At 43.4% G+C, this 22,263-nt stretch overlaps 1 protein-coding gene across 9 annotated transcripts in view; it reads right to left on the bottom strand.

Annotated features, from left to right (window-relative positions):
- The window catches only part of LOC140388384 (ERC protein 2), a 1,175,365-nt gene extending 1,154,810 nt beyond the window's left edge, over nt 1–20,555 (bottom strand). For 3 of the 9 annotated variants that reach the window (XM_072472460.1, XM_072472464.1, XM_072472463.1), the window contains exon 1: nt 19,911–20,191. The gene's annotated coding sequence lies outside the window, so the exon portion shown is untranslated. Of the gene's footprint in view, nt 1–19,910; nt 20,200–20,263 lie in introns of those variants that run through there. The other 6 variants (XM_072472469.1, XM_072472468.1, XM_072472461.1 and 3 more) reach the window with 5 other exon arrangements.
- Between the last annotated feature and the right edge of the window lie 1,708 nt (nt 20,556–22,263).

The raw sequence follows: 22,263 nt of genomic DNA, 5'->3' as shown, positions 1-22,263 counted from the left end.
GTTGGCAGAGAGCAGGAATTAGAAGGATGGGGGATCTATTTATAGATGGGAGCTTTCCCAGCTTGAAAGCTTTGGAGGATAAATTTAAATTGCCAGTGATGTGTTGGGTGTTCTGGATCACATACAGGTCACCAACACTTGAAGTAGTGCAACACTATTTTATTAAAAGGTTAACTATTTAAACAGTGGGTAAATACGATACCAGTTGATGCACTCAGCACATAGTGAATGTCTGTGTTGCAGGCTGTGAGCTCTGTGCTCCTAGCTAGCTGCTACTCAAATGAGCAGGAATTCTAATGTCCCCTGTCTTTATAGTGCGTGTGCTCTCACTGGTGATTGGCTGCAGTGTTGTGTATGTTGATTGGTCCCACTGTGTGTCCATCAGTGTGTGTCTGCACCATGATATACTGGTGTATATTATGACAGCCAGCAGGGAATGGTTTTAGGTATTTGGAGGTGCGCGACTTCCTGAGAAAACAGGTGCCGGCCTTTCCGCTGCTGCCTCCACGGGGGATACAGGATAGAGTAGTTTCCAGTACCTGGGTGGGAGAGGGTAAGGTATCGGATATTTACCAGGAACTATCGGAGGCGGAAGAAACTCCGGTTGAGGAGCTTAAGGGCAAGTGGGAGGACGAGCTAGGAGGAGAGATAGAGGCGGGTCTGTGGGCAGATGCCCTAAGCAGGGTTAATACCTCCTCATCGTGCGCCAGGCTCAGCCTGATACAATTCAAGGTAGAAGATAGGTGTGCGAGGTGCACAGGAAGCCAAGCAAATCACGTCCACATGTTCTGGGCATGCCCGAAGCTCAGAGGGTTTTGGCAAGCGTTTTGCTCAGGCAATGTCCACGGTGCTAGGAACTCGGGTGGTGCCGAGTCCAGATGTAGCGATCTTTGGCGTGTCAGAAGATCCGGGAGTTCAGGGAGTGAAAGTGGCCGACGTCCTGGCCTTTGCCTCCCTAGTAGCCCGGAGATGGATCCTTTTAATGTGGAGGGACTTGAAGACCCCGACTGTAGAGACCTGGGTTAGTGACATGGCTGGGTTTCTCAGTCTTGAGAAAATAAAGCTTGCCTTAGAGGGTCAATGTTAGGGTTCTCCCGGAGGTGGCAGCCGGAGGGGGCGGACTGTTGTTGTCTGGTTGAGGTGTGTGAAGATTGGGCTGGGGGGGGGGGGGAATTCAGCCCACTGCCAGCTCTGAACCAGAAAGAATCACCAACTCCAGGCAGTGGTGTCCGTTTTGATGTACTCAAGCGTTATCAATTGAAGACAAGAACATTTTATGCACTTCAGTGCTGATAAAATTGACTAACAGTAAAGGACACATTTCTAGCTAAAATATCATAAATTACAGACAATATTTTCAATCCAAGTATCTACTGAAAGTACTCAACTTCCAGAGTGGTCATTTTATTTTGTAGGAAACACAATTAAAGTTAGTTACTGGTAGGCTAGGGAGTTTAAAAATGAGGCAGGGAACCTAGAGACGAACCACCCAACATGGAGGAGGAAAACAGACAGAAATTAAATATACCAATATTAAAATTGTTTTAAAACATCCCCCTTCAGCCATTGTACAATATTTTTTTCCCCCCAATGCACAGCTTAAAACTTATCTGACATGATTAGGCCACCAAAAACATGACTTGACATTTTTTTGTCCATTAAAAAATTATGCTGCCACTTGACACAAATGGGGAGCCACGCTCTGTCCCCTAGATTGGGTGGAATTTTACAGCCCCTCCTGCCGGTGGGTTCTTTGTGGTCCCAGCAAAGTAAATGGACTTTTGAACGGCTCGCCGTATTTAATGGCTCTCCTCCTGCCATGCATTATTCCCACAGCCCCAACAGCGCTCCTTGCAGAAAGGAGCCAGAAAAAGAGTTCCAGAATGCAATGGGTCAATAGCTAAAGGCCATTTCCAATAACAATTTTACAATTTCAAAGCCTTTCTTCATGAAGTTTGTTTTGCTACAACAGCAGATGGTTCACTCGAGGTCTTCTGGCTGCATTTTTTATTCATTCATTTACGGAATGCAAATGCTGCTGGCAGAGCCAGCATTTACAGCCCAGCCCCAACCATTCAAGTCGGTGGTGATGAACCATCTTTGAGATTCTGCAGTTCATGTGACGCAAGCACTTCCACGGTGCTGTTAGATGAGAAATTCCACGATTTTAACCCAGAGAGGGAGGAAACTGCGATATATTTCCAAATAAGGATGGTGTACGACTTGGAGGGGAACTGTGCAAGTATACCTTGTAGATGATAACCATAATAATAATCTTTATTAGTGTCACAAATAGGCTTACATTAACACTGCAATGAAGTTACTGGGAAAATCCCCTAGTCGCCACATCCCGGCGCCTGTTCATATACATGGAGGGAGAATTCAGAATGTCTAAATTACGTAACAGCACGTCTTTCGGGCCTTGTGGGAGGAAACCGGAGCACCCGGAGGCAACCCACGCAGACACGGGGAGAACGTGCAGACTCCACACAGTCACCCAAGCAGGAAAATGAACCTGGGACCCTGGCGCTGTGAAGCAACAGTGCTAACCACTGTACTACCGTACCGCCCATGTACATTGCAGCCATCCTGTAACAGTGCTGGAGGAGGTGAATTTTTAAGATGGTGTATGGGGTGCTGATCAAGCAGGCTGCATTGCCCTGAATGTGTACGGTTTCTTCAGTGTTGTACTAATGCAAGTGGAGGGTATTCCATCGCACAGAAACGACCTAAAGTTTTCGGTGGGTAGAGGATCAGATAATGGTCCATAACATCCTCAAGAGTGGCAATCACTGGCAGATTGCAACTCTGGAGGGTCTTACCTTTGTTGAAATGCCAAAGCCCCTGTCTCACCCAAGCTTCCTCCTTCAGGCTGGGAGAGGCAGGAGCAGCAAAGCACACCCCAGGCTGCATTGTCGCAGAGTAATTGGGGCACAGAGAAGAAAGATAAAATAAGCTTCCATGGTCAAGTGGTACTTCAGACATTTGGGAGGGGGAAAGAGAGACTCTAAATAGACTTTTTTTTTCCCCTTCCAATTCCTTCAGATTAACTAAGAGTGTAAAACTGGCAGAATCATCCGGGATTAGCAATTCAAATCACAAAGGGTAGCACGGTGGCGCAGTGGTTAGCGCTGGGACTACGGCGCTGAGGACCCAGTTCGAATCCCGGCCCTGGATCACTGTCCGTGTGGAGTTTGCACATTCTCCCAGTGTCTGCGTGGGTTTCACCCCCCAACCCAAAGATATGCTGGTTAGGTGGATTGGCCACACCAAATTGCCCCTTAATTGGAAAAAAAATAATTGGGTACTCTTAAATGTATTAAAAAAGCAATTCAAATCACTGTTGTATGGTTCCAATCCCAATTGTCCAGGGGAGGTTAGACACTTTGGACAATTGCTGGGTAAATCTTAACGTGGGAACTTCTGGAGGGATTCCCCAAGACATAATCGGTGTGCCCCAAGACATAATCGGTGTACCCCCCAAATGCGACAATTCAGAACCAAGAGGTTATGGGCCAATGAGTCGTTTGTTGCAAAATGCCCAGTCTCTGACCTGCTCTTGTCGCCACATTTTCTAAGTAGATGGCCCAGTTATGGTTCTAGTGGTTGATGGCCCAACAACAGGAATGCCACTACATGTGAAGGGTGAATGGCTACACTCACTCATTTGGAGATCGTCAATGCCTGACATTTGTGTGACATAAATATTGCCTGCATGGGGCCCAAACGGTGTCATTATGGGAGGATGCCATTTTCGGTCCTTGACTGGGCAACCAATGGCCACTGAAGAGCTTCATTCCACCAATCAAGCAGGGAGCCCAAAAAAACAACTTCATTGGGTTTGCTTCGAGGGGTCACTAGTTGAGGCATTCCATGCCTGACCTCAGCATCAGGAAGAGGGGACCCACAAAAGGTCAACCCCCTGCCCTTTAAGGCAGTGGGGGGGGGGGGGGGGGGGGGGGGGGGGGGGCAGTACCAAAGAAATTGAGGCTGGAGGCATACTGACAAGTGGCAAGTAACATCTACACGACACAAGTGCCAGGCAATGACCTGCTCCAAGAAATAGAGGATCTAACCATCACCCCTTGTCATTCAATGACATGACCATCGCTCCATCCCCCACGATCAACATCCTGGGGGTTACCGTTGACCAGAAACAGAACTGGACTAGCCATACCAATACTGTGGTTGCAAGAGCGGGGCAGAAGCTTGGAATGAGTACTGAATGCCAGCTAGCCAGCAAAATCCACATCCCTTGAATTAATAAATAAAAATAGTATCATTCCTCTCTCTTTAACATCTTTTCAGAGAATCTCTCCAAAGTGCACAGATCCAGCATAATCAGTTGTTTCTTTTGTGCCAGAGAATAGGTGTCCTGGAGGATAAAGCAGTGAAAAATCAGGCCCCTGATTTATCTGAAGGTTCAAAACTTGCACCCAAACGTCAAAAAATGCCACTGCCATGGAATACCCTTCTCTACCTTTAATGTCAAACACCTCGACATCAATTAAAATTTTGATGCACATCAAAACTTTAAATCTTCAAGGCCTATCTGTAGATCATTTCCATTTTAAAGCTTTTAATTATCACGATTACCAGATCAGTTTGTATATTTGGTTCAGCTGGCAGTAACCACATAAATGTTGGCGCAATAAAGCTCCCCCTCTGCTGCAACTTATTTTAATTCAAAGTACATCATTCAAGTGAACTTGCAATCGTCCCCGTCTCTCCATCCAAGTATGTAATATTTTGCTTGAGATTTCTGGCGTTTTTGTTCTTCAGACTAATACCACCAGGAACTCGATTCTGGTCTCCCAAGCTAATCTCGAAAGCATTCACAGTCAGCACAGACAAGACTTTGACCAAGCCATTAGTCTCTGGACTCAGAGGCGAATGCACGGTGTGCTGATCCATTCACAACTCTGCCTCCTCTCCTCTCCGCCTCCTCTCCTCTCCGCGCCGCCTCCTCTCCTTGCCACCGCCTCCTCCTCCCCCCCCTCCCCCTCCCGCGTCCCTCATTTCATCTTTTTCTCAAAATATTTCATTAAACAGGGAAGAATGCAACTTAGAAAAAGGAAGGGAGTAAGTGAAACATCTACAACAATGATGGACTGCTGAAATAATAGATAATATAAATGTAGATGTACTTTGAGTACAATATGTCAAAAACAATGCAATGCCACTGCAAACCTAACAGTGATTGTAATCTTTGTGCAGTTTTGTTGGAAATATTTGTGTTAATGCACAAATGTCCCAAGCAATTTGCTTCATAACAAGGTAAAAAAAAAAAAGTGCAAATTGAGAAAGAAATGAAAACAGATGTGCAGGCTTTGGAGAGGATGAAGAGGAGGTTTACAAGAAGGTTGCCTGGTCTGGAGGGTGTTAGAGCTATGCGGAGAGGTTGAATAGACGCACACTGTTTTCATTAGAATGACGGAGGTTAAGGGGTGACCTGATAGAGGTCTACAGGATTATGAGGGGCATGGATAGAGTGGATGGGCAGGCACTCTTTCCCAGGGTGGAGGAGTCAGTCACCACGGGGCATAGGTTTAAGTGTAGCCACCTGGGTTGGCCAACTCCCAACGTAAAATGGAGAACAGCAAAGGCTGAAGGGAAATTCAGCCAACACAGGCAGAAACTAGCAGGTGCAAGTTTACTGTGTATTAAACTCTGCAAAAGCCCAGACAGCATCGAGACCAGCAACCATCTGCATAATAATGTAGCAGCCATCTACATACTAACGAGCGATCCCCAGGAACAATCGAAACATTTGAGATAAACAAGGCCAAGCCAGACTCCTCGGTGCCAACAGGAGCCAACACAAAAGAGGTTAACGGACACCTCAAGACCACCCATCGATCAGGGAACCGCACCAGTATTGGAGAAATCGAACCAAGCGATTGGAACAAAGTCCAATCACTTGATACCAGGTACGGGGTCCGCCCCAAAAGGCAGAAAGCCCCTGGGGACTATAAAGTGAAGCCCCCAAGTTCAAATCGTCCTTCTTGACAGGGTCACTCAGCAACACGAACCAACCCTTGACAGTGACCTGTTCAGCTGCCGTAAAAAGACCGTAAGTCTCAAGTCAACGCCCGTTACGAGATAGGCGCTCCTAGCTACCAGTCCATACCAGCTTTTGAATCCCGCAGACTCAGAACCCGAATGAAAGGCCATTTGTTCCCCTGACCTGGTGGGCCAGTCCGAAGCTAAGTATAGGCCTGTTAGATGTAGAAGTAGCTTAGAAGTAGAGTTTATGCACGAGTACATTTGACTGTGTGTAAATAAATGTGCTTTGATTTGAATCTTACTAATTGGTGTATTGAGTTGTTGATCATTCCTTGAACTTGAACCTTGTGGCGGTATCATTTATTTAAAAAAATTTTTTTTTTTTTTTTTTTTAAATTTAAAACAGATTTGTAACATTTACAGAGAAAAAAGGCCATATACAAAAGCCTTAACAAATTGAAAACGAACAGTGGGAAATAATAAACATATTAGTAAGGCACTTCCCCTATCAGTTCTGTTTGCCCATGCCCCCACGTGTTCAACTAAACTAAAGCGGCTCTAACCCCCCCCCCCCCCCGGGTGCTGCTGCTGTCAGTTTCCTACGCTGTTCCCTGCAAGCGACTTTCTCCCCCGGGGGAGATCCCTGATCACCCCCCCCCCCCTTGCCCTCACGTCTTCTCTGCTCTCCTTACCGGCTGCCCCCACCCAGAGGCTTACCTGCCAGGTCCGCCCTGCGCTTGGCCCTAGCCCACCCCTTCTCCTACTCTCCCTGGTGCCCCCTGACCTACGCTAGCTATGCTGACCCCTGCCCTTGGCGCCCAACTGTCTCCCGCCCAAATGCTCGGGCCCTGCCCCAACACACTAAGGACCCATTAACCTGATTGTATCTCCCTGTGCCCTTTCAAGTCCCTTAACCAGCCCCGAGCCCATCCCCCCATCAGAGGCCCCGATCTCCCGCCAAAAGATACCAAGTGCAGGCCCCCCCCCCCCCCTCGTTGCAATCTCCCAAAATCACCCTAAGCAGTGCACCCTCCAGCCCCCCTCTCTGTCCAGGCTGAAAACAATCTTAGATAAAACATTACAGTACAGGATACTTTAACAGACCGCCGCCACACAAAAGCTCTGTGAGCCCAGAGTCCTTTAGTTAAAGTCCAGCTTCTTCTTTTAATAAAAGTCCGTTCCTAGTCAAAGCAAGTTAGAACACTGAAAAAACTAAGTGCCCGTTAGTTCAAGTCCAGCTTCTTCTCTTTAATAAAGGCCCAAACCTGTTCTGGTGTCTCGAAGTAGTGATGGAGTTCCTCAAATGTAACCCAGAGCTTCGCAGGATACAGCATTCCAAATCTCACCTGCTTTTTGAAGAGGGCTGCCTTTACCTTGATGAATCCTGCACGCCTCTTGGCCAGCTCCGGTCCCAAGTCCTGGTAGATGCACACCTCGCAGTTCTCCCATCAGCTGCTCCTCTCTGCCTTGGCCCATCGCAGCACACGATCCCTGTCAGCAAGCCAGTGAAAGCGAACAACCAAGGCCCTCGGTCGGTCGCCCGTCCTGGGCTTCCTTGCGGGGGCTCTATGCGCCCCATCCAACTCCAGGGGTCGAGGGTAGGCCTCCATCAGCGCCCCGAGCATACCCATCACGTATGCTCCCGAATCCGATCCCTCACAGCCCTCAGGAAGGCCCACGATCCTCAGGTTCTGCCTCCTGGCTCTATTCCCCAGCTCTTCAAGCTGCTCCTGCATCCTCTTCTGGCGAGAGTTCAGCTCCTCCACCTCGTGCTCCAGCTCCGTTACCGTGTCCGCCTGGGTGGAGAGCTTCACTTCGACCTCCCTTAGTGCCTTCTCTTGGACCGCCTGCGCCTCGACCATTCGATCCATCACCGCCCTCATCGGGTCCAACGTGTCCCTCCTCAGTTCGGTGAAGCAGCTCCTAAAAAACTCCATCTGCTGCTCTCTTGGCCAGTGAGCCTCCGCTCCCTGGGCCCTGCCGTCCGCCATGCTTCACTGCCCGGTCTGGGGTCCCCGCTGCTCCTGCTTCGAACTTTGCCGCTCCACTCGACCACTTCTGGTCCAATTGTCCATACCCCGGGGGGGGGGGGGGGGGGGGTCCACTCGACCACTTCTGGTCCAACTGTCCATACCCGGGGGGGGGGGGGGGGCCTCTTCCTTTCGTCCCCTCCACCGACTCAGGTCGCCAATTCCTGAAAAAATCCTGCAAAACAGGTCCGTTTGCCCATCGCGGGCGAGAGCGATCTGACCTGCGACCTGCTTCCTCGAGGGCGCCACCGGAAGTCCTTGTGGCGGTATCATAAAGATACCTGGCGACTCGAGAGCAAAGGTTATAAAACAGAGCCAATTGAACCAACCAAAAGTTAGCAACATAAGGTGCATGTGACAACGTTAAGAGGAGATGTGCGAGGCAGGTTTCTTTTTTTTTTAAAAACACAGAAGGTGATGAGAGCCTGGAACGCGTTGCCAGGGGAGGTTGTGGAAGCAGATACGTTAACGGCGTTCAAAAGGCATCTTGACAAATACATGGATGGGATGGGTATGGAGGGATAAGGCACAAGGAAGTGCTCAGGGTTTTGGCCAAGGTTAGTATCATGACCAGTACAGGCTTGGAGGGCCGAAGGGCCTGTTCTTGTGCTGTATTGTTCTTTGAAAATAACTTTTTTTTGATGTTGGTTGGCCATAAAGGTACCAGTTTCACAGGTAACCAAGACAGCAGTACTAAGTATATACACTATGTAAATTAATAAGTGACTGAAGGGATAAGCAGTAGCCAATGACATACAATTTTTTGGACTTTCTGAAAGCAATTTGCTAGTCTCGATCATTCAAGGGTTAGAAGCAAAAAGACCGAGAATTACAAGATTTTTAGATACAGACAAAAATCAGCAAAAGCCAATTTTAACAGGAAAAGATACAAACCAGGCATTGAACTGGCCTCAAGGTACTATTTTCTGAAGAATTACTTGGCTGGGGCGGCATAATTAGCACTGCTGCCTCATGGCGCTGAGGACCCGGGTTCGATCCTGGCCCAAGTTCACTGTCAGTGTGGAGTTTGCACATTCTCCCCATGTCTGCGTAGGTCTCACCCCCACAACCCAAAAAGATGCTCAGGGTAGGTGAATTGACCATGCTAAATTGCCTCTTAATTGTTAAAAACGTACTCTGAATTTCTAAGAATTAAAAAAAGAATGGCTATGGGGCATTCAAAAGAAGCAACAGTTTTAAGCTGAAGGACCACAATATGAACTGTACGAATGCTTGCAATCCAACATCCCACCATACACTGCAGCAAGAGATTGATTCAACAAGGGGCTGTTGCAATTGTGGTATGGCTATCTTCAGTATAGATTCAACTATTCAGCTATAATTTTAAATGACACAGTGATAGCCATCTTCACAACTCCAAGATAAAACAACTTTTTTTAAAAAATCTCAGTGCTCAGCCTCTATTCCCAACACCTACTTAATGAGTAGGAAGGGAGTGTGCAACTGTGGCTGGGCAGTGAAATATATGTGCCTTAGCTGGAGACATTTTACAATAATAGCATGATCTTAAGTCTTTCCAAAAACAATCAATTAAATACAGGGGGTGGATTTTCAAGAATGCTGAACAATAAAAATCGATTGTGAAGATTTAAGAGTATATTAAAATGCTGCTGTGCTTTAATCTACTTTCAAATGATAAACATTTCACACAATGAGAAAAGAACAATGTTGGGATGATAATGGAAGCCAGTATTACACTAAATAAATATAGGCAACATTCAGATTTTTTGGTAAACTTTACACCATGTGAACCGGTGAGAGACGGATCCACAACAAACAAATAACTTACATCGCACCTAATGGGAAAATGTCCCAAATCACTGAACAGAACAAAATATTAGGTAACTTGGATAAAAGGTTTTAAGGAGTGACTATAAAGAGGAGCCTGAAGAGGCAGAGAGATTTAGGGATGGAAATCCAGTGCTTAAGACCTCAGCAAATGAAGGCATGTCCGCCAACGGAATATGGATTTTAAAATAGGAATGTGCCCGAGGCCTAAATTGGCACAGCACAGATTGAGGGGTATTGCACAGCTGAAGAAGATTCCAGGGGGCAGAGAGGCCATGATGAGATTTGAAAACAAATTTAAAAATCAAGGCATTGGATGAGCAGGGGCCAGCATAGATTAGCAAGTACAGGGCAGATGTGCAAGCAGGAATGCAAGTTTGGATGAGGACAACAACTATTTGAATGACCTCAAGTTTGTAGAGGGCAGAACATGAGAGGCCAAGAATGCATTGGAAAAATCAAGTCTATAGCTAAAATGCAGGTTTCAACAGCAGCTAAGTAGGGGAATAGGGAGAGTAGGGCGTTTGTTATGGAGGTGGAAATAGGTGGTCTTAGTTATTTTGCAGAGATGTGGTGGGATGTTTCTCTCAATGTCAAATATAACATCAAGACTGTGAAAAGTCTCATGCCGCCACAGGAAGAGGATGGAATCAGTGGCAAGGGGAAGTAGTTTGTAACAGATCTAAAGGCAATCTTTTGTCTTCCCGATGTTTAGATGGAGGGAAATTTCTGCTCATCCAACATGGACCTGCAACATGATCATTTAGAAATGGAGGAATCATCATGAGAAGTGGCAGTAGGGTAGAGCTGGGTGTCGTCAGCAAACAACGAAAACAAATGCTGTGTTTTTGGATGATTTTGGCAAGGGGCAACATGTAGATTAGAAAAAGGACAACAACCAGGATAGATCTTTAATAGACAAGACAGCTAATTAATGATGCAGAAGGAAAAGAGAAGCCATTACCAGTGATTTTCTGGCCACAAGTAGATAGATAAAAAAATGAAACCAGGCCAGTGCAGTCCCACCAAGCCAGATAACAGTTGAGGGGCATTGATACGGTTGGCCATAATATTCTGCTCCAAAAGGCTGAAGACAGATCTTGAAGGACAAGAAGGGATACTTTACTTTTGACACCAACTTAGGCGTCATGTGTGACTTTGGTAAGAACCATTTCAGAGCGAAAACCTGACTAAGGGTTCAAACAGGAATTTGCAACAAAGTTGGACATGGATGGAGGTGCCTGCAACATATTCAAAGCCTTTGGAGCAGAAAGAGAAGTTGGAGATAGGGTGGCAGTTTGCAAGGACCGTGAAATCAAAGGTTGAATTTTAAAATGGGTATTGGAAAAATGAACCGGGACACTTCTTGTTGGAGGCGTGTGGATTAAGAATACAATATAGGATGGAGGAACATAATATTATCTTTCCCTCCTGGATGATCTTAGAACACAGTAAGAAGTCTTACAACAGGTTTGTTTCAAACACTAGTTTTCAGAGCACTGCTCCTTCCTCAGGTGATTAGGTGGATCTTAGAACAGTTCGAGTTGCAGAGCATTGTCTGTAAGTATTCTAATCAGATTCAGTGACGAATGGTTAAACCAATGGTTCACCAAAGTCATTCATTGGACTTAGAGGGAGAGTATATCAGGGGAATGATTAACGTGAGTCAAGGCTGAGAAAGAGGAATAGTTCTAGTGGTAACATGGTGGCGAGAGTGTGATCGAAGAAATCATTAGTTGCTGAAGTGTGACAGTGAATCAAAAGGGCAAAAGCGAGATAATTGGGAACTTGAGAGTTCAGTGGTAAGTGATGCAAGTCCCCCCCCACCTCCCTGTCAAAAAAAAGTCATATTTTCTATGTCGATATTAGGACAAATATTTCTGCAGCCATCACTTTCACTGGTGCCTGCGGATGATTCCCTTAGGAATCACTGCAGACAAAGCTGATAGTTTAAATAGCAAGGCGCCAAATTCTTCAACTGTCAAAACAGTAGATCAAAACCACTGTTCAAACCACTGGTTGAGTTCTGAAGAGACTAAAGAATTTCTCAAATTATACAGTCTTGATGCCCAGTCTAAAAGAGCAAATTGACAAGAGCTGTGGGATAAATCAATGTCTTCATCAAAGTCGATATTGTCAATTTCAGTTACTGCACTGGTAGAGGTGATTAATGAACAGACGTGTTTAAATCCTAAGGATGGATCTGGTCTAAAAGATGAAGGAGTAGTAATGATTCCACTGGACAATGCAACCCTCTCCTCAGTGATGATACACGAGACCCCAGGTATCCCTCCACCATTCCTCTTTAAATGATCCCCTGTTCAGTTGAAGAGACCAGAGATAGTGTTATAGCATTGACAGCTGAGGAACACCATTATAGATCGAAGATACAGCTGCCATGTATGAAGGACAGCATGATACCATCACACAGAATATAAAGCAAAAAAAAAAATGAGCTGTGTACAGGTCAGATACACCGGGACCCCATTATAATACAAATGACATCTTGGACCACAGAATTTTCCCTTTCAAAATACCACCACCCAACAAACAAATCAATAAAATTTAACTGTCAAGCTTCTTAATTTCAGACCACACTTCATATGTAAAAATGAAGTAAATATATTGAATTTCACAAAACTGTGTTCTTTATGAATTCCTGGATTATCAGCTAAGCTTTCATTGTTATTTTAATAATACTTTTGACAATGAAACATTGGTTCTAAATCTAGCCACATGAGATGGCAGCCTTGACTAATTAAAGGGGCTTAGTCTGTGAAATGTTTCCATCATAAGTAACACCATTTTTATCTGTATAAATACAGCTCAAATTTAGGATAGGGTCTTCTATATTTTACTGATCGCGACATAATAATCACTACAATATCAAATCAACTCTCATGAAAGGAAATATTTTATACCTTTCACAAGAAGCTGAAAATTATCAACCCAATAAAGGAAGGCACTAAACAAATATTGGTTTCGAAAAGAATGGGGATTGTGAAATCAACGCTTTGGTGGGTAGCTTAAAAACAAAGAGAAGGCCTTTGATCGAGATGGACAAAGGTGACCAAGCAAGAAAATAGGAAATGCTGACAACACACCTGTCAGCACAGTCGTGTACACATGGTTCACCCAGCAGGGAGCCAAAGGCATACCCAAATCTGGTCCTATTTATAGCTCAAGCGTAGGGTAGGAAGATTTGCCAAGAAAAAAAAAGAAAAATACAGGGATCAATGAGCAAAAGATGGTTAGTATTATTCAAGAACTGACAGCATTTTGTACGTTACAATGAACAAACAATGGTCCTTGAGCAGTTCAGCACCAACATTTCTCTGCCAAATTAGAGAGGATGTTAGATAACTGAGGACACACCAGAGAACTGTGATGAGATGACCCGTATTACAAAATATTACCAACAAACAGTAGTGACAAGAACGAACACCAACATCAAGTCTGGCTTTAAACAGGTAAAGACAAGGTGGACCTTGTCCTTTGCTAAAACAAAACTAGTCAACACAAGCTAACTCCATTCATAAGAAAATTCACCAAGCCACGTTGCTGCCATCATTTTTACTGAAAATCACGACCATGTCAATACTCCGATAACACCAAAACCTGGATGACATTACAGATTTTCAAAGACTGTTTCCAACACGAGTTTACACCAAATATCAGAAATCATCTCAGACAGAAACTACTACCAACAATTCGCCTGAAGAAACTCAACGTAAAAGAGGGAATCTATAAATCTGGCTATACGTGCCAAGAAGTGACAATCAACTGTATCAAAGATTTCTCCTGGGAGCCAAATTAGACACTGACACCATAAATACATGGTCATGGCCAAGATTCCAACAACAAGGTGGTAGATGAAGAAATATAAACCAATATTATTAATGTCTTGTCTCTTACATTGTTAAAGTTTGTTAATGTCACATCAGTTGCATTGTTAAGGTTAACAGAAACAGGGCAGCACGGTGGCACAGTGGTTAGCACTGCTGCCTCACAGCACCGAGGTCTCAGATTCGATCCTGGCTCTGGGTCACTGTCTGTGAGGAGTTTGCACATTCTCCCCGTTTTTGCGTGGGGTTTGCCCCATACAACCCAAAAACGATGTGCAGGGTAAGTTGGATTGGCCACAGTAAATTACCCCTTAATTTAGTAAAATGGATTGGGTACGCTAAATTTTCTTTTTTTGAAAAGGTTAACAGAAACAGGTGCTGGGTACTAATTGCCTTGAGCACATGGGTGATATTTTGGTGTAGTTGGTTAGGTTTTCTTTGACATTTTGTTTTAGTTACAATACCCCACCAGGGGCTATCATCCCCTGTCATTTTTGTTTAATGATTTTTCATTTTAATAAAAAATAAGGCACTGGGGAGGAGAGGTATAAAAATGAACAAATGAATAAGCTCTCAAAGAAAAGCTCTACATATTGGTTTCTGTTTCACCAACTGGCTTGGATCCTGTTAACAATTGTAACAGATCCAAAAATCTCAATGATAACAAGGCCGAAATTGAGACTGTACAATCCACTATCTAGACGAATTGCAGAGATGATTGAAAACCAACAAAAAAACCACAATATCTGTGGTTTTGGAATATCCTGGATCAACATACATCAATAAAGGACTACAATTTTGTCTCAAAATGTCTCAATCCTCATAAGCAAAATTGCTCCACTATTTCTGCTAACTTTCCATGGACATGCAAATGGAATTCCATTTAGTACCAGTGGGGTACACAAAAAGGAATGGAATTATTTCATTTTTGCACGAACGGTTTCAAACTTTCACAAATCAAAACAGCAGTGTGTTTCAGTTATGTAACATAATGCACCACATTAGTGATTGTTGGCAGTTCACAAAAGCAACATAACTGTGTGTTCACAGGCCTTCAGAGTCAGCACAGTCTACATATTAAGTGGAAACAAAATCCCAGGAGCAGGCCAGAAGTCTCATTCTGCAAGCCATTATTCAGATCAGGTTCCAAACTAATCACGGAACTTAGTCCAACTGTGGACAAAAGTCGCAAAACGCGAAGAAGTTGTCTTTTAATTTTCACTCCTATTAGTCATTTGTACAGTCAAAAAGCTCTCATATAGAACAATATCATAGGTAAAAGCAGCACAGGACTACACAATGATTACCAACATATGAAAAGTTAACATCGTTTTTCTTTGTGATTGACAGACAATTTACAGAGCAGAAACAAATGCGCCTGAAGAAACAAAGACGGCAATTTATATGATGTATTTCATGACCCAAAACACTTTGCTGTCAATTAAGTAGTTTCAAAAAAAAGTGTAGTCACTGCAGAGCAAAGTTCCACTTACTCAGTCAAGCAAGTATCATCAACACAAGACCAATGCCAAGACAAATGGTGATCCAGTGGACTGGGATAAACACAGAAAGTAAAAGGAACACAAAAGAAAACAAAATGAGCTATAATAAAAGAATGCAAAAAGCTGAGCAATAATATAAAAGCTGATAAAAGTTTTTATAAATATAAGAGTAAGAAAGTGAGGGACATGTGAGCTCATTAACTGATACCGAATAGACAATTAGGTTATAGTTGATTTCTGAAACAATGTGAAAACCAAAAGAGAACATAACAGGAAAAATCAAAATAAATCAATGGGAGGAACTTAAAATAAGTAACAACATGCTAATGGCGAAAGTAATGAGACTTCCAGTCAACAAATGTCCAGAAGCCGCCAGCTTCCCTTCAACTACTTTTAAAGTAGTTGAGAATTACAGAAGTGTTCATCGTAATCTTTCAAAGGTCTCTCGATTTAGGAATTGTGCTAGATTGTAAATTTACTAAAGGCATTCTAATATTTAAGAGTGGGACAGAAGGGAGGGGGGGAACCCAGGACACGGCACGAAAAAAGGAAGAGAAAGGTGGGAGGGGGGAAAAAAATTAAAAGAGGCCACATAGCAGCAACGGCCGATCACCAGGGGAAGCCCCCCAAACATGACCCTACACAGAAAGAACACAGCCAACTACTGGCCCCCATTTGGCCAAGTGGGCACACCTCAGACCACCGTCTGGCCCAGCAAGCGCTCAATCCTATTTTAATTTGTTTTCTCAGTTTGTTTGCAAATTTTTCCTGAACGACAGTAGTTGTAAATTCTTGTAGATCCATGTTTTGATTTTGTCTTGTTGTATATAAAGTATGTACAAAACGTTAAAACCCTAATGAAAATATTTTTGTAAATAAACCACTCCCATTGATCAGGAACAAAAAGAGATCCTTCCCCCCAAAAAGTGGGAGAGAAACCAGCAACATACAGACTTGTTGTTGAACATCAGTTCTGGGAAAATACTTGAATCCGTCATTAGGGATAGAGCAGGTAGGCACTTGAACAAATGTGAGTTGATCAGAGAGTGAACAAGGCTTCGCTAAGCCTCAAAGTCAGGTCTGACAAAGAAATTAGTTCCTCACAATAAGGGAAAATCAAGAACAAGGGGATATATGTTTGAAATTAAAGCTGGTCCATTCAGGAGTGAAAGCAGGAAGCACGGTTTCCACAGCCCTAGAAATGTAATACTCACTGCCCCAAAAGGTTGGGGACACTTGGAGTTTTCAAGACTGGGATATGGATTTTTGTTAGGTAAAGGCGTCAAGCGATACGAAGCAAAGGTGGCCAAATGGGGTTGAGATGGAGATCAGCCTGGATCCAAGTCAATGACAGAGCAGGTCGAGGTGCTGAAAGACCTACTCCTGTTCCCAAAAATCTTTCCTTTCCCATTAATCTTTCAGCTGCTTTGATGGCAGCCTCTAAATTGTTCAGCATTATGTACCTTTAAAAAATGTTCACATCTCATTTCTCTTTGTACATTAAATGATTCCCTGCATAGCTAACTCTTGATTACCGTACCGCTAAGGAACATTTGGTGGAAGCCTGGCACCTCTCACAAATGAAGAGAATAATACAAAATCATGAGCCAATCACCATGAAACACTCATTCATTCATTCTCCTAGTACTGCTTACACAATGCTGATGGCCAGGTTTGAGTCGATTGACGTGTTCAGTGCAGACAGCCTACTTCGTATGGCTATATTACACTGAACTATCAGTGAAACCTGTAGGAACATAAACATGGGTGTATCCATTTTGCTACTATTATAGAAATAGCAGCAGAACGGTGTGGCGAAAATTGCCGGATTAAGGTTATGAGGAACACAGGGTACATATGTAAAACTCCATGGTTTGACCATTCTTCATCCAGGAGTTTACCCAGTATCAAATAGCAGACAATTGAATTGTGCATCATTATAGCGAAGCCCAATCCTGTCTTCACAAATGTACATAGCCACATACTTTCATAGGTATACGAAATATTAGATCGCAATCAAGATTGGGACATTGGTTGCCTCTTTGCTTTTCTAATTAGAAATATTGTGACCAATTGCAGCGCCCAATTATTGGCCCAACAGAGATGAACTACACATACAGATAGGCCCAAGATGATTGTAAAACTTGTCAGCATGCAGTAGGATAAAACTATTTTCTGCTTTCACCCTATTAATCATCTGAGAAATCTTAGCTGATCACTTTTGAATAATATGCATCTGAAACAGATGGATGTCAGGCAATTCTCCATGGGAGGGGCAGGTAAAATATACAACAGGGGACCGGTTATTTCATTTCTAGGCAGCACGGTGGTGCAGTGGGTTAGCCCTGTTGCCTCACAGCGCCGAGGTCCCAGGTTCGATACTGGCTCTGGGTCACTGTCCGTGTGGAGTTTACACATTCTCCCCGTGTTTGCATGGGTTTCGCCCCCACAACCCAAAAGGTGTGCAGGGTAGGTGGATTGGCCACACTAAATTGACCCTTCATTGGAAAAAATGAATTGGGTATTCTAAATTTATTTTTTAAATGTTATTTCATTTCTCTCCTGCTATAGATAGGAACAAAAATAAAAACTAGAAGCTAATCCAAAGCTCGAGTCTACCACTTATGCTTCTGTTATTTCTTAGTCCATTCTTTTTAAAGCCTCCACCATGTGTTATTTCTGCCAAGTAGAGTTTACATAATCTGCACCAAGGCCTTCATTGATGTCACTTTAACCAGCAAAGGATGACTCACCCTCAAGGATTTGTCCTCCTTCCACTTTTAGAAATACTTCTGGCTTAATTTCAGTTTCATTAAACATATCCTGATTCAGTTTGCAGTGGGAACAAAAGTTACAAGTACAAATCTACATGACAGTGTCATTATGCACCACCTGTGTTCATCCAGAATTATTTATTATTTTATATGGATAATGTCAGTGGATTTCATTCAGTGATGCTGCTTTAGGAGGTGGAAAGTTTCTATGGGCCAAAGTTAGCACCATTAATTTTCCAGTATTGTATATTTCTTCAATAGATTCTTTTTTAAAGTCAATTTCTATGCCTTGTTGCATTTGTTTTAAAAAAACAGAAGGTTCAAGTTGCGTGGCAATAGTGAGAACTCACATTGCAATTTTCAGGAACAATATGTCGGGCTGTGGCAGTAGTGCACACATTCGTAACCAAGGCAACATTGTATGTCGTGCTGTGGTAGATTTTAAGCAATTTTTTTTGTGACTTTTGAGCTGAACAGCAGTGATGGGATGTTGAATTATTTTTTTTTAAACTTATTGTTGGCCCCCAAAGTTATACATCCCTATAAGCAAGTATAAATTAGATACAACGTACAGCTTCCTTTACTCAGCATGGCACACACTCCCACAGTTCCACCTCCGGCATACCATAGTTTCCACAAGCTCTGAGCCAGGCTGGCAATTAGCATTAAATAAGGGAAAGTTGTGCGTTGTAGATTTGTCACTATTAAATAGATTGTGATTGATCAGACTTGTATTTTAAGACTTTGCAGCCATCGGAAGGAGAGATTTTCACTTTGCCCATCGGGAGTAGATACAAGTCCAGATCCCAATATGTTAAAAACAAAACTATTATATACAACCCCACCAATCCAAATAACATTAATTCAAGTGGGTTTGGTATCACAATTTATAAGATACTGCACCAGCATCATTGAATTATTTGGCATCTATTGATGCTGTGGGTCACTCATGCCCACAGTAAGGACTCACAACAGAACCAGATGCCACTGTGTGCCAGCACCTGGGTGGTTAAAAGAAAATCAAGAAAATAACTAATTTTTAAAGACATCAGCTAAAATTATTTGCACGCAACCAACATAAGTGATTTTCATGAATGATGCTGTAGGAGCATCCAGGCTCCCAATGACTGCCAGTCATCCTTCTGGTATCACAAGATTTTCACACATGCCTAAGATAAAAAATCACGTCAGTGAAACGCTTAATAAAAAATAGACTTGTGAAATATTTCCCCTGCAAAAAGATAAACAGCGACCACTTCATAAACGAGAAAGACTCCCATGTTTGATTTAACATCCCATGGACCTTAAAAGGCACATTCGGAACAAAAATACAAAGCGTCTTTGATCGATTAAACGATATGGAAATGACTGTCCATAAATGTTATGGGGAGGGGGGGGGGGTGGACCTACAATGAGTTAAGGCTAAAATTGACTGGAATGCTTTGGGTTTTTTTTGTTAAAAAGGGCTCACCCGAAATTGAGATTACAGCCAAAACTTGACAGGGCCAGCCCCGACCTCGTCGATTGGTCAAATCAAACCAGATCTCTAATTTTTAACTTGCTGAATTGTCGGTGAAACGTCAATCAAAATATCCCCTACCAGCCACATTACCAGGTTAGGTGGAGGCAGCAGATTCCACGGACCCATCAAACACCACAGTAGATGGAGGGGCTGCGCCCAGGAAACCGCCTAGTAAAATCAATACGTTCATTAAACCCGAGTTACTTTTCAGCAAATGTGGGATTTTCCCTGGATTAAAAAAAACCCGAAGGGATATAGCCACGGCGATCCTAAATACATTAAAAAGCACCGCGATGTCCAGCCATTTATTCTGACAATGGGCGTTTGCTTCTACTCTTCCTGGCTCAGCAATTCCACTATATACATCTCTCTCTCTAATATAAACGGCATTTTGAGGCCTTCTGTTTAAGGAAAATACGCACCGAAACGTTGATGAAATGTGTTTTAAGCACACTAGCGAAATGTCACGTTCCCGCTGCCTTGATTTACCCCCCAAAAAAGATGTCTCGGCTCCTCCCGCAATAATGAAAGCCAGTCGCTCACCTCCAATCATTGCATCTGTCTCCCTCACACTAAAAAGCAAATTCAAAAATGTTTGCGAAAAAAACTCCCTCTCAGCTGTGTAACACACCAGGACTCTGGCGCTTAAAAAGAGACTGGGCGATAGCCGCATTGAACCCGAATGCGGCCACCCCTTGGGAGGGGGAGGGAGAGGGAGAAAGAGGAGAAACGAGCGCAAAATAAGAACCGGTTCTTCTGAGAATTTTTTTTTTACCTCGGGAATCCCTCCTCACTCCTTCACCATTCAGCTTATCCAAGGCAGGCTTGACTTAACATTCCCAGCATTCTACACCTCCTCTACAATTGGCTGGGAGCACACCATCCAGCCAGAAAATTTAAAGAGACAGTCACATTTCTGGTTTCTGACCTGGATCTTTCTAAAAAAAAAAAATTATTTTTGCCATCACCGTTCGCGTTGTGTGCTAGTGGGTGCACTTATGGTTATTTTCTGGCGGCGATGGTTCCGATTCAGAGGGAACTGGCGGTGCAATCTGGCAATACATTGCGAATACACTCTAGTCTATCGGCTTTAAAATCTCACGTTGTCTTTCCAAGCTGCGGTCGCCTTTTATTCTCCTTGGTTGAAGTTTTGACACAGTTAGAGGGCGTGGGCTGGCATGATGAAATAGAGGTAGAGCTACAGTGTTACATTCCGCCCTAAAAAAATTCTGTTCTGTTCGAAAAATTGAGGAAAAAAACACACATTGTTACCCAATAGTCACCTGATTTTTATCATCTCTCTTAATTCATGGGAAAGCGATATTACACTCTGCCCTAACATATTACCAGCGAAAAAAATCATTGTACTCCAGTCATTTTTTTTCTACTTTCTAATACTCGCCAGTATGGTAAATGGTAGGATCATACCAGCAGATAAGAAACATCCCTGCCCTTTTGCAAGTAGCCTCAGGCCCAGGTAAGAGCGGTGCTCAGCATTTGGGGCCATGGGCAAAGACAGGAGCAGTGAATGTTTGGTGGTGATGGTGAAAGGTCTAGAACCTCAAGAGGCAATAATGGTTGCTTAGAGCTGAGGACACTTTGGAAAGAGGACTTGTGTTTCCCTAGACACACACAAAGAAGGCAGCCGAAAACAACCTCGTGTATTCATTTCCCCAGCAATATTGTTCATTGAAATTGAAAATGAAATGAAAATCGCTTATTGTCACAAGTCGGCTTCAAATGAAGTTACTGTGAAAAGCCCTTAGTCGCCACATTCCGGCACCTGTTCTGGGAGGCTGGTACGGGAGAGTCCTACAAGCAACTGAAGAGGAAAGCATGAGGCATGGAGAAATGAACAGCAGACCTGCCCTTAGGCAGATCGCCACGACTGCTACCATTATCATTGAGAACAGTGAATAGGGTGGCTACTCCTTCCAGTGGCAGAATGACAAGCAAAATAGATCAAGTATAATATAGTAAATCTGTTGTTTTTCTTTCATAGTGACTTTTTATGTTCACGCACAAATGGCAGGCATAAATAATTTCAAAACCAAGCTACTGAGGGATGCACGCAGATAAATATGTTTCCACTTGGTTCACTTAATAGTACACTCACATTTAAATCAAATTAATTGTGGATTGCGAGCACACTCCAGGGATTCAGTGCACTATCCTGGCTGACATTGCAGGTCTGTGAATGCCCCATATTGTTGGAGTTGCTGTCCTTTGGCAGGTACATCACACTGAGAACCTGACTCCTATTCAGGTAAATGGTAAAGATCCCAAAGTGCAATTTTGAAAAAAACACAAGGGAATCCAAATGGTGTCCCAGCCAGCAATAATTTTTCAAGCAACGTCCCTAAAAATTGTTTACTTAGTCATCCATCTCCTTGTTGCTTGCAATATTTGTCCACATAAAAAATGGTCACGATGATCATCAACATAAAAAAAATCTCTCCAAAGCAACTAATTGTATAGGAAGTGATTTCGGAAATCCTGAGAAACTTGAAATGGTTATTTAAAGATGCAAGTTCTTTCCATTATTCTTTCTTGGCAGTGCTATTTTCATCCTTTAAAAATCCTTTGTATTTTTCTACCACACCCTATTCCTTTTTCAAATTAAGAAGTCTTACAACACTAGGTTAAAGTCCAACAGGTTTATTTTGGAACATCAGCGTTTTCAAATTAGTGACACAAAGTATAGGCCGAGCCGAAGCTACAGAGCCAAGATTTTCCGTTTGCACAAATGCCTAGTGGAATAATAATAAGACACCA

Source organism: Scyliorhinus torazame, chromosome 13, assembly GCF_047496885.1.
Source record: "Scyliorhinus torazame isolate Kashiwa2021f chromosome 13, sScyTor2.1, whole genome shotgun sequence".
NCBI lineage: Eukaryota > Metazoa > Chordata > Chondrichthyes > Carcharhiniformes > Scyliorhinidae > Scyliorhinus > Scyliorhinus torazame.
This window is presented reverse-complemented; position numbering and strand designations above follow the sequence as displayed.